At 44.7% G+C, this 12,428-nt stretch overlaps 1 protein-coding gene across 2 annotated transcripts in view; it reads left to right on the top strand.

Annotated features, from left to right (window-relative positions):
* CXADR (CXADR cell adhesion molecule) overlaps positions 1-12,428 on the top strand; it is a 45,453-nt gene that overhangs the window by 3,435 nt on the left and 29,590 nt on the right. The gene's annotated exons all lie outside the window — the stretch shown is intronic.

Below are 12,428 nucleotides of genomic sequence, written 5' to 3'. Positions count from 1 at the left end.
CCATACCGTGGCCCAAAAACGTGGTTTTGAAGCACGGATCCTCATGGATCCTCATGCTTTTGCATTGGGCAAACACAAACTCAATGTCAAATCACATATCATAGCCACGGGCACAGCCTGCACCACAAAAATCACGGATCCACGGCTTCCTGGTCATACCGTGGCCCAAAAACGTGGTTTTCAAGCACGGATCCTCATGGATCCTCACGCTTTTTGCACTAGATCAGCCCAAATTCACTGTCAAATCACACATCATGGCCAGGGGCACAGCCTGCACCACAAAAATCACGGATCCACGGCTTCCTGTTCATACCGTGGTCCAAAAACATGGTTTTGAAGCACGGATCCTCATGGATCCTCACACTTTTTGCATTGGGCCAACCAAAACTCACTGTCAAATCACACATCATGGCCAGGGGCACAGCCTGCACCACAAAAATCACGGATCCACGGCTTCCTGGTCATACCGTGGTCCAAAAACGTGGTTTTCAAGCACGGATCCTCATGGATCCTCACGCTTTTTGCACTAGATCAGCCCAAATTCAACATCAAATCACACATCATGGCCAGGGGCACAGCCTGCACTACAAAAAACTGAGATCCACGGCTTCCTGGCCATACCGTGGCCCAAAAACGTTGTTTTGAAGCACGGATCCTCATGGATCCTTACGCTTTTCGCATTGGGCCAGGCCAAACTCACTGTCAAATCACACATCAAGTCCAGGGGCACAGCCTGCACCACAAAAAACTCGGATCCACGGCTTCCTGGCAACTCCATAGCCCAAAAACATGGTTTTGAAGCACGCATCCTCATGGATCCTCATGCTTTTGGAGCATCTCCACGCCCATTGTTCTGCCCAGACTCTGATGTCCAGCACCAAGGGCCTTTTGGTGGTTACCTCACTGTGAGAAGCAAAGCGACAAGGAACCAGGCAGAGGGCCTTCTTGGTAGTGGCGCCTGCCCTGTGGAATGTCCTCCCATTAGATGTCAAAGAGATAAACAACTACCTGACATTTAGAAGACATCTGACGGCAGCCCTGTTTAGGGACGTTTTTAATGTGTGACTTTTTAATGTATTTTTATTTCATTTTTTGGGGGGGAAGCCACCCAGAGTGGCTGGGGAAACCCAGCCAGATGGGCAGGGTACAAATATATTAGTAGTAGTAGTAGTAGTAGTAGTAGTACTTTGTAGGATTTGATAATCTTTATAGGTCTTTTAAATTTCTAATCTATCTATATATCTATCCCCTCCCCCTTTTCCCTTTCTGTACTTCCCTATCCTTATAAAATTGAATATATATATTTATTTTTAAAATTTATGGCTCCACAGTTTTCTTGGTCGCCCCATATTCATTACCCGATCACCTATGCTGCTCATGGCCAGATCACTTTGGGGCACTGCCATGCTGTAAAAAGATTCTCATGAAGCACAGATCCCCATGGATCCTTAGGTTTTTTATGTTTGGTCACCCTGAAATCACTATCAAATCACACATGATGTATATGACCACAGAATGAACCACAAAAACCACAGAGCACAGCCAAGGAACAAACACTATATTAAATACTTTAATCCTCATGGATTGGCATGATTGTTAAATGGACTCCACCAAATTATATTGTAAGATCACACCAATGTCCATGGAATGACTGAAATCCAAACACTATCTGAAATGGTTCTGCATTAGCAAGAACATTGAATTAAAATGACATTCATATTCATAGCTTCCACTGTGAAGAACAGCACCTGGAAATTTTTGACGCTGCTAAACCTCAAGAATATCCAAGGCAGAGATTGTGATGATCTTACCTGTGAATGTAAATTATCAAACCAACTAGATGGAGACCACCAAAGTAACCATGAAAAACAATCACCTGTCTCGCGTCAATTCAGCTACAAATGGTTCTGGGACAAAAGTTGGTTGCTTTGCGGGGGTGGTAATTATAAATGGAGGTTTAACTGCAAGTTTTCTTGCCAACAGATTTTGTCAGTGCAAACTTTGAAATAGGGGGTTTCCAACGTGGTGCCCATGGGCATCATGGTGCCTGCTGACAGCTTTCCTGGAGTCCACCACGTGTTTTTAGAAAAAGAACAGGATTAGTGGTGAATTGTGCCCAGCATGACTTCAGATTGTTCATAGTACATTTGATTGACTGCAGGGACTTATGAAGGGGCAGCGGGGTGATGGTGCCCCGGGGTGCCATGCTGGGGGGAGAGTGACAGTACGGTCGCTGTACCGGCTGCCACTTGTGCGGCGTCCATGTGGGCTGCCGCTCTTGCGGCAACTGTACAGGCAGCCCCTCTCGCAGCGACCGTATGGGCCATATGGGCAGCTGCTCTCGCGGTGACTGTACAGGCTGCTGCTCGCGTAGCGTCCATACAGGCAGCCCCTCTCACGGCGGTCATACAGGCTGTATGGGCAGCTGCTCTCCTGGCGACCATACGGGCTGCCACACGCACAGCGGCCATACGGGCTGCCATGCATGCACAGTCCGTACAGGACATTGTGTGCGCACCCATCAGCCAGGACTTGTTACCATATTATAGCTGCCACAAAATCTATCAGCATGCCACCAGAACCAGGGAAGCCTTGCCAGTTGCAGCTCACACAGTTGAAGCGAAATAAAAGACAGAAGAGTAGATCGGGAAGAAAGTTCCCCAGGCTGCAGGAAAAGATAACAGTAGCTCCAGCAGCTGACTCAGTGCAGGCTGCTGAGGGGTTTGACTCCTTAAGATCACCAACTGACTATGAGACACCTGGAAAGCACTCAGCCTCAGATGACCTCCACTCCAAAAAGTGGGAAAGAGGATTTAACAGTGACCAATATTGATTCTTTTGATAGCAGCCCCATATTCTCAACACAAAGTGAGAAGTGTTTGGACAAATCACTGATTTGTACATCAGTTTCCCCATGGCACAACTGTACCTTCCCCACACTCAGTCTACAAACCATGGGACTTGTGGGTTCAGTTGGCAACATCCGTGTGTATGACTATGACATAACCACACTGAAAGGATCAAACTGGATAAATGATCGCATAATAGATGCCTTTCTTGCCTCCAGGGTGATAATGGCCAAAGAGCTAGGTCATGATGGAACAATTTTCCCACTTACCATACTTGCCACTTCATGCAGATATGTCAAAGATTGCCAGTGTAAGCTCTGAAGAACTGTTTGAGATTTGGAGTGCTAAAGAAAGATGTTTTGATTATTCCAGTAAATGACAGAGAAGTCCACTGGATACTGATAGTAATCATTTTTGAAAGGAAGACCATGTTCTATCTAGATTCCAAACATGGATTGAACCACTCTGTGATTGATGCAATAACATCCAATTACAGTTCATACAAAAGGATATGGCTGCCATTAGACCCTGGATTGCAAAAGAAATAATACAGTACTGTGAGGAAACCTTTTTTTAAAAAAAGTAATATTTATTAATAATTTCAAAATTACAAAAAAAAAAGAAAATAGAGAACAACTACAGTACATGAAAAGAGAAAAAAAAGAGAGAAAAACGCAAAAACATAAAAACCAATACAACAATACGGCAAAAAAGGAAATAAAACAAAAAACACAAATCCCGGGTTACATATCTCCAACTTCCATTTGCTTGTTTCATTGACCTCCTCACACCTCCCTTTTTGTATTCTAGTTTAGTTAATTATTTCAGCAAATTCTTTCCATCTTTCTCAATTTTTGTTAAATAATTTATCTTATCAATTTAACCTATTATTTAACTCAACAGATCCTTTCCATCTTTCCCCATATTCTGTTATTCAAATTACCTTAATTTATTTAACCTTGTCTTACCATAAAACGCCTTAAGGCTTAAAACTTAATGCTCAGTTATCCATAACTCCTGATATATTCTGCTAGAGTCATATAGTTTCCTTCTAACATTTTCCCTAATATTCATTCATTTTAGGCTAATTCCCCCAATAAAAAGTTTTCTTTATAAATTTTCTTCCAATCTTCATCCAGCGTCTCTTCTTCCTGGTCCCGGGTCGTGTCAGTCCTTACTGTCCATTCCATCTAGTCCATCAACCTGGAAGTCATATGTCCGAGGCTCTTAAGTCTCTTCCATGCCCCTTCTGCAAATCTTCTTCTTTTTGTTTATACTTGCCCTTTTCCTTGTCGATTGTTGGTCTCTTTCTTAATTTCTTCCCTTTCTCATTGGGGAGCAGATCTCTGGGGGATTCAAATCCAAAATTGTCTCCATCTCCCTTCATCAAAGCCGCCCATTCCCCACAGTTCCACTCTCCACAGTCATCAGTGTACTCCAAAAGATATTTAAAAGCATATTTCAAAGTCTCTCCAAAGTTAAGAACCTCCTCAGCTCCAGACTCCCCCTGGCCCACTCCAACTTCAATCTTCAATGACAGCGGTTTATGCTTCTGTAGGGACTCGGGTCTCTCCATTTGTAATGTTTGAGATGCGGCCACATCCTCCTCCATTATCTTCTGCACTTGCCCAGTCAATACAGGTTCATAGGTTGGTCCTTGAATGGTTTCTGTCTCAATATTCCCTGCTTGTCCACAGTTATTAACCACAACAGTCACCAAGTCCATTTTCGCATTCATCAAATCCATCTTTTCATGCATCTGTTCCAGCAAGGCATTTGTCTTGCATAAAGCAAGCACCCAAACTTCCTTCCTGCTCATACTTTATCAAAGTCAAACAAGTCTGGTCCCACGATCTTAATCTGACAGTTGTTGAGTCCTCAAGTAGACTGTAGCAACAATTTAACAGGCTCCCTCTAGAGGAAGCAATTTCTATTTGTATCCATTTCTTTAAGGCAAGTCCAGCAAAGGAAAATTACTTTAATTTTTCAGATATTTTGTTTCATTAGAATGCAAAAGGCAACATTGGAATCAGTTTATTTCTCTTCTTTAGTTATCTGTCAAAATATTCCATTCACAGTCAATGAACCTCTCCCATTATTTCTGTCTCTGACACCCCGTTCCTGTGGGAAAACCTATTTCGAAAGACAAGACAAATAATTTCAAGTGGGAATTGATGCTGTTCCTCCCAAAGAGACAAATCTTGAACGAGAGTTACATTACTGTGTCTCGATCATGCCCAGAGGGATGGAAGGATACACTAACCTATTGCTCAGATATTTTACCTTCCTTGTTCGAAGGCTGCTGGTCACTATGTTTCTTGAAGGAAGGGTGCAGGAGGCCCAGTGGTGACCTAACGTTGGTTTACTGTGAAGGAAACTGCAAGGACTGGTACCACTGCTTTCACATAGCCATTGATTCAAAAGATCTTCCAGAGGTTTTCATGTGTCCAGACTGTCAATCCACTGTGGCCAAATAGATTTTGAAACTGTGAACTGTCATATTCCACAGGTTGGTATAATACAGCAAAATCCAAGCATATAGTTTTCATCATCATGGCAGGGATGGTCCTTTTCCATAGAATTCTTATTTATGGAGTTAGTTTTTATATCCTGCTTTTCTCTACTTTAAGAAGTCTCAAAGTGGCTAAAAATCTCCTTTCCCTTCCACCCGCACAACAGACACCTTGTGAGGTAGGTGGGGCTGAGAGAGTTCAGAGAGAAGTGTGACTGGCCCAAGGTCACCCAGCAGCTGTATGTGGAGGAGCAGGGAAGCGAACCCAGCTCACCAGATTAGAGTCCACCCCTCTTAACCACTACACCACAGAAACGTATCTCTTAAAACTCTGGAGCAAGCTGTTCAGTTCAGCCTCATAGTGATACTGATTTGTGGAGGGAAGGTTGGTGATGAGCAAGATCTGTTCCCATTTCCCAACACAGAGACCATAGAGCAGTTTCTTTTGGGGGCTGATCCTGCAGAGTGTTTCTGTTCAGAATTTCTGTGGCAGAAATTGGCTAAGTGCCTTTATAAACATTCAGCTTCTCAAATCGAACCCCATCATGAATCTTTCAGGTGTAGCTGTTGGAGGTGGAGGGCAGAGAAGGTGCTAGTCCTTACCTCCCTCCTCCCAGCCCCATGATCCGTTGCCCAATGGGCTGAATTTCAGGGCTTTTGCATGTAAAGGGCAAGCTTGTTCTTTACTTGTTTAGATCTTTAAACTTGGGAACAGATATTTGGCTCCATGACCACAATGACCAAAAGGGTCAGCTTCTAGAGGACTGTAAAGATCATGATTGTACTTCCCCTACCCTCAGCCCTAACTCCGTTGTGTATTTTTTGTTATGAGACTGAGTGTTTGGGGCTGATGCCGTAGCATTCTTGTCTGGGGGCTTGATGGAAAAACAGAAAAGTGTCCCTCACCTAACTCTCCAATGCCCTTCAACAAGAATGCTGTAGGAAATATTGCTAAGCCCAAAGGGAGGCAATAATTTGCTTCAGCTCACCTTGTTAATGGCAGAGCAAAAGCTATGAGTGTGTCATTCTCAATCAGTCTACTTTCAGGACTGATTTTAGAACCCTCTTATATCAGGCCACATGGTCACTGGAGGTGGCCCCATCATGCAAACATGACTATCCACACAGGGACCATCTATTTTTGTTTTTTTCTGATACTGGATTTTAAGTTACAGATACATCTTTTAAAACAGCTGTCAGTATATCACACTGTATTCCACTTGCCTTCCAAAGGAACATGTGGCTCTCCCCACATAGCGGGTTAGGTTGAGACTGCTGATCCAAAGTGATCAGTAATTTTTACGGTAATTACAATCCTGCTTTCCCTTGTACCAGCTTACCTTGACTTTGGTAAGGCCTTTGAAAAGGTCCCCCATGATATTATTGCAAAACAACCAGTAAAATGTGGGCCAGACAAAGCTACTGTTAGGTGGATTTGTAATTGGTTGACGGGCTGAACCCAAAGATTGCTCATCAGTGGCTCACCTTCATCCTAGAAAAAAATGACTATTGGGGTTCCACAAGGTTCTGTCCTGGGCCTGGTGCTATTCAATATTTTTATAAATGATTTGGATGATGGAATAGAGGGCGTGCTAATCAAATTTGCAAATGACTGCAAACTGGGAGGAGTTGCTAATACACCAGAGGACAGGGTCAGAATTCAAAATGACCTGAATAGCCTAGAGAGCTGGGCCAAAACCAACAATATGGAGTTCAATAGGGAGAAATGTAAGGTACTACACCTGGGTAGAAAAAATGAAATGCACAGGTGGGGGACACTTGGCTTGACAACAGTACCAGTGAAAGGGATCTGGGAGTCTTAGTCCACCACAAGCTGAATATGAGTCAACAGTGTGATGTGGCAGCTAAGAACGCCAATGCAATTCTGGGCTGCATCAATAGGAGTATAGTGTCTAGATCAAGTGAAGGAATGCTACCACACTATTCTGGTTGGTCAGACCACACCTGAAATACTGTGTCCAGTTGAAGAAGGATATTGTCAAGCTGGAACATGTCCAGAGGAGGGTGACCAAAATGTAAAAGGTCTGGAATCCAAGCCCTATGAGGAGAGAATTAGGGAGCTGGATTTGTTTAATCTAGAGAAGAGAAGATTAAGGAGTGATATGATAGCCATGTTTAAATATTTGAAGGGATGTCATGTTGAAGAGGGAGCAAGATTGTTTTCTGCTGTTCTAGAGACTAGGATGCAGAATAATGGATTCAAACTACGGGAAAAGAGATTCCACCTGGGCGCGGTAATCCAGTCAGGGAAAAAGGGAGGCATACTATGTTTAGGGCACTGTTTCCAGCCCCTTCCCCTTTTCGGGGTGAGCATAGTGGATCCTAAAAGCGGCTGCTCAGTCATGGATACAGCTGCTGAGCTGCTCAACTGCCTCATTCCTTGAGTCAGAACGACTGAACGCCCATGTGTCGGTTCATGACTAGGGGCTTCACATTCCTGCCCCCGTAGCCATTTAGTGATCGCCATGGGGGGAGGGTTTTGGGGGGTTGGGTTGGGTTTTTGGAAGATGCCTGTGCGTGAATTTGTTTAATGTGTGTAGATCAGTGCACACTGACCAACGCACAGTCTTCGCAGTAGGGCTCTGTTCTGATGGCATGAGTAGTCACGACGAACTGGTGGATCCTATCTGCTGCAGCCTTCATCTGCCTTCACAGCCGTTGTAACACACTGCTTGTTATCACCCGTCTGTTCTGCCGTTGAGGACTTCTTGGATCATTCTTTGTCTAGCTCCTTCCCTGTTATGTACTAAGCTTGGATCCTAGAACAATAGGCAAGTAGGATCCTAGAATGCAAGAACTGACTGGCTTGCATGAAAAGACCAATCAGGCTCCAGGAGGGAAGCAGAATCAGCCAGTCAGACGGGACTCATTGTGTAAATAATGTATATAAAAGCCTGAGGTTTTGGGGGAAATTCAGTCACTGTTTTACAAGCTGCAATAAAGAGCATGAAATCACTACAGGACTCTGAGCATATTTAATTTTCTTTGACCTTACCACCTTGGGTGACCCTGCTGGGAGTACGAGATTCCCAACGGCTTCGCTCACAAGGGTCATAGGAATGTGCAAGCCCACTCACCATGACAAGTGAGAGAACTGAGATAGATTGCACTGAGCCCTGGTCTCATTAGACAAAGTGTTCCACCAAAAAGGCTCTGGCTCTGGTTGAGGACAGCTGGATATGTTTTGGGCCAGGGACCACCAGTAGGTTGTTGTTAGATGAGCGTCACACTCATGGGGATGTATTGGAAGATAATTCCCACAGATAAGAAAGGTCACAGACTGTTTAGGGCTTTAAAGATTAGCACCAAAACATTGAACCTGATTTGATACTCCACCTGGAGACAATCCAGCTGATGAACAACCAACTGAATGTGGGCTCTCCACAAAGTCCAAGTAAGAACTCATGCATCTGCATTTTAGACCATTTGGAGTTTCTGGAGCAGTCTCAAGGGTAGCCCTGCATCTCTCTCTCTCTCTCTCTCTCTCTCTCTCTCTCTCTCTCTCTCTCATTCTCTCTCTCACACATTTATACCCTGCACTCCCCGGCTCAGGTGTACAGCAAGTTAAAGTAGTCTAGTAGAGTGGTGCCTCGCAAGATGAAATTAATTTGTTCCGCGAGTTTTGTCGTCTTGCGATTTTTTTTCGTCTTGCGAAGCACGGTGTCGGAAAAGTTTTGGAAAAGCTTCAAAAATCACCAAAGTCTTCAAAAACCTCAAAAAAGGCTACCACACCGCGTGCTACGAGTTGCTCCTCGAAGTCAAGTCGCAACTGTATTAACGGTGTTAAGAAAAAGGAAACAAACTTGCAAGATGTTTCCGTCTTGCAAAGCAAGACCATAGGGAAAATTGTCTTGCAAAGCAGCTCAAAAAACCAAAAACCCTTTCGTCTTCCGAGTTTTCCGTCTTGCGAGGCATTCGTCTTGCGAGGTACCACTGTATGCAGGTGACTACTGCATGGATCACCATGGCTAGGTTGGAAAGGGACAGGTACGGTACCGATTGCCTAACCTGACATAGATTCGAAAATTCAAGTTTGGCTACATTTGTGACCAATGCCTCCATAGAGACAGAAGCATCCAGGATCACACAGGGACTCCTGATGGCAGCTACAGGTGACTATTGCGCCCCATGAAGAGCTGGGAGCTGGCAAACCAAACTGAAATTATTCTGGCCCAGCCATTTTACGCCCATCTTTAAAGGATAGAGATTCAGCCGACTACGTTTCCTCCATCCCAGCACACCCACCTAAAAATTGGCCAATATATCCAGGGTAGCATCTGGCCAGGGCCATGAAGCAGTAGATCCATGATGTTTGTGGTCAGATCTGTGGTTATGTACAAGATATGTTAATAAAGGGTGAATTTGGGGTTCCCCAATGCAAAAAGCGTGAGGATCCATGAGGATCCGTGCTTCAAAACCATGTTTTTGAGCCATGGAGTGGCCAGGAAGCCATGGATCCGTGATTTTGGTGGTGCAGGCTGTGCCCCTGGCCATGATGTGTGATTTGATGGTGAGTTTGGGCTGATCTAGTGCAAAAAGCGTGAGGATCCATGAGGATCTGTGCTTCAAAACCACGTTTTTGGTCCATGGTGTTGCCAGGAAGCGATGGATCTGAGTTTTCTGTGGTGCAGGCTGTGCCCCTGGACATGTTGTGTGATTTGACAGCGAGTTTCGGTTCGCCCAATACGAAAAGTGTGAGGATCCATGAGGATCCATGCTTCAAAACCACGTTTTTGGGCTGTGGTCTGACCAGGAAGCCGTGGATCCGTGATTTTTGTGGTGGATGTTGTGCCCCTGGCCATGATGTTTGATCTGATGCTGACTTTGGGCTGATCTAGTGCAAAAATCATGAGGATCCATGAGGATCCATGCTTCGAAACCACGTTTTTGGGCCATGCCGTTGCCAGATGACCGTGGATCTGAGTTTTCTGTGGTGCAGGCTGTGCCCCTGGACATGATGTGTGACATGACAGTGAGTTTAGGGTAGCTCTATGCAAAAAGCGTGAGGATCCATGAGGATCCGTGCTTCAAAACCACGTTTTCGGGCCATGGATTTACCAGGAAGTCGTGGGTCCATGATTTTTGTGGTGCAGGCTGTGCTCCTGGCTATGATGTGTGATTTGACAGTGTGTTTGGGGTGGCCCGATGCAAAAAGCATGAAGATCCATGAGGATCCGTGGTCCGGAACCACGTTTTTGGGCCACGGTATGGCCAGGAAGCCGTGGATCCGTGATTTTTGTGGTGGATGCTGTGCCCCTGGCCATGATATTTGATCTGATGGTGACTTTGGGCTGGTCTTGTGCAAAAATCATGAGGATCCATGAGGATCCATGCTTCAAAACCACGTTTTTGGGCCACGGTATGGCCAGGAAGCCGTGGATCCGTTATTTTTCTGGTGGATGCTGTGCCCATGGCCATGATGTTTGATCTGATGGTGACTTTGGGCTGGTCTTGTGCAAAAAGTGTGAGGATCCATGAGGATCCGTGCTTGAAAACCACGTTTTTGGGCCATGCCACTGCCAGATAACCGTGGATCTCAGTTTTTTGTGGTGGATGCTGTGCCCCTGGACACGATGTGTGATTTGACAGTGAGTTTGGATTGTCCCAATGCAAAAAGCGTGAGGATCCATGAGGATCCGTGCTTGAAAACCACGTTTTTGCGCCATGGAGTGGCCAGGAAGCCGTGGATCTGTGATTTTTGTGGTGGATGCTGTGCCCCTGCAAATCATGTGTGATTTGACGGTGACTTTGGGCTGATCTAGTGCAAAAAGCGTGAGGATCCATGAGGATCCGTGCTTGAAAACCACGTTTTTGGGCCATGGAGTGGCCAGGAAGCCGTGGGTCCGTGATTTTTGTGGTGCAGGCTGTGCTCCTGGCTATGATGTGTGATTTGACAGTGTGTTTGGGGTGGCCCAATGCAAAAAGCATGAAGATCCATGAGGATCCGTGGTCCGGAACCACGTTTTTGGGCCACGGTATGAACAGGAAGCCGTGGATCCGTGATTTTTGTGGTGGATGCTGTGCCCCTGGGAATGATGTGTGATTTGACGGTGAGTTTGGGTTGGCCCGATTCAAAAAGCGTGTGGATCCATGAAGATCCGTGCTTCAAAACCACGTTTTTGGGCCACGGTTTCGCCAGGAAGCCGTGGATCCGTGATTTTTGTGGTGGATGCTGTGCCCATGGCCATGATCTTTGATCTGATGGTGAGTTTGGGCTGATCTAGTGGAAAAATCATGAGGATCCATGAGGATCCGTGTTTTTTAACCATGTTTTTGCGCCCCTGCGCCCCCCCGAAACAGTGGATGCGTGATTTTTTTGATGCTTTCTACAGAGTAAGACATGGTCTACAGTATCATGGTGGTTTTATTTAATTTGAATGAAAAAATCATATGAATTCACGAGGATCCGTGTAGATCCGCCTTTTACGTTTTTCCTTAAATAGCAGCCTAGAATCAGACACCTGTTTTTACTGTGTGGTAATAAAAGTGACGATTGATTAAATCTCATTTATAAGGCAATACTATTTTAACTTTGGTCTGATGTCAACAAATGCTTTCATTTTATCCGGAAAACTAGTACTTATAAAATAGATGGTTCAGAAATGGATTTCTTTCCCAATTGTCACAGAATTATACCATACACAGATAACTTAGGTTGCTCATCAAGTGCTGCACTGAAACTTAATCATCATAATTCCTCATGTAACAATGAAGGCATATAATAACACTGACCACTAGTTTATAGTTTGTTAGCTGGTAATTAAGAATTTTCAGAATTGAAAACAGGGTTGTACAGTTGAAGGTTTGCAAATTTTGACTTGGATTACTAGTTAAATTATTGTTTGTAATCTTCATAGAACTCTCCCTGTAACAGACCTTTGGAATTTGCAGATACATTTAGGAAGAGCAAGTGCTTGCTTGCTCTTCTGCTAGACTTTTGCAAATGGAGAAATGGGTTCTGGCACTGCCAGCTTCTGCAAATGTCTAATGGGGAAAGGGAGTGAATCCATGACTCCTTTTCTTCCTCCCAATTCTCTGTGGTGGAA

The sequence above is a fragment of the Podarcis filfolensis genome (assembly GCF_964270895.1).
Source record: "Podarcis filfolensis genome assembly, chromosome: 4".
NCBI lineage: Eukaryota > Metazoa > Chordata > Lepidosauria > Squamata > Lacertidae > Podarcis > Podarcis filfolensis.
Note: the sequence above shows the minus strand (reverse complement) of the source record. Positions and strands in the feature narration are given on the sequence as shown.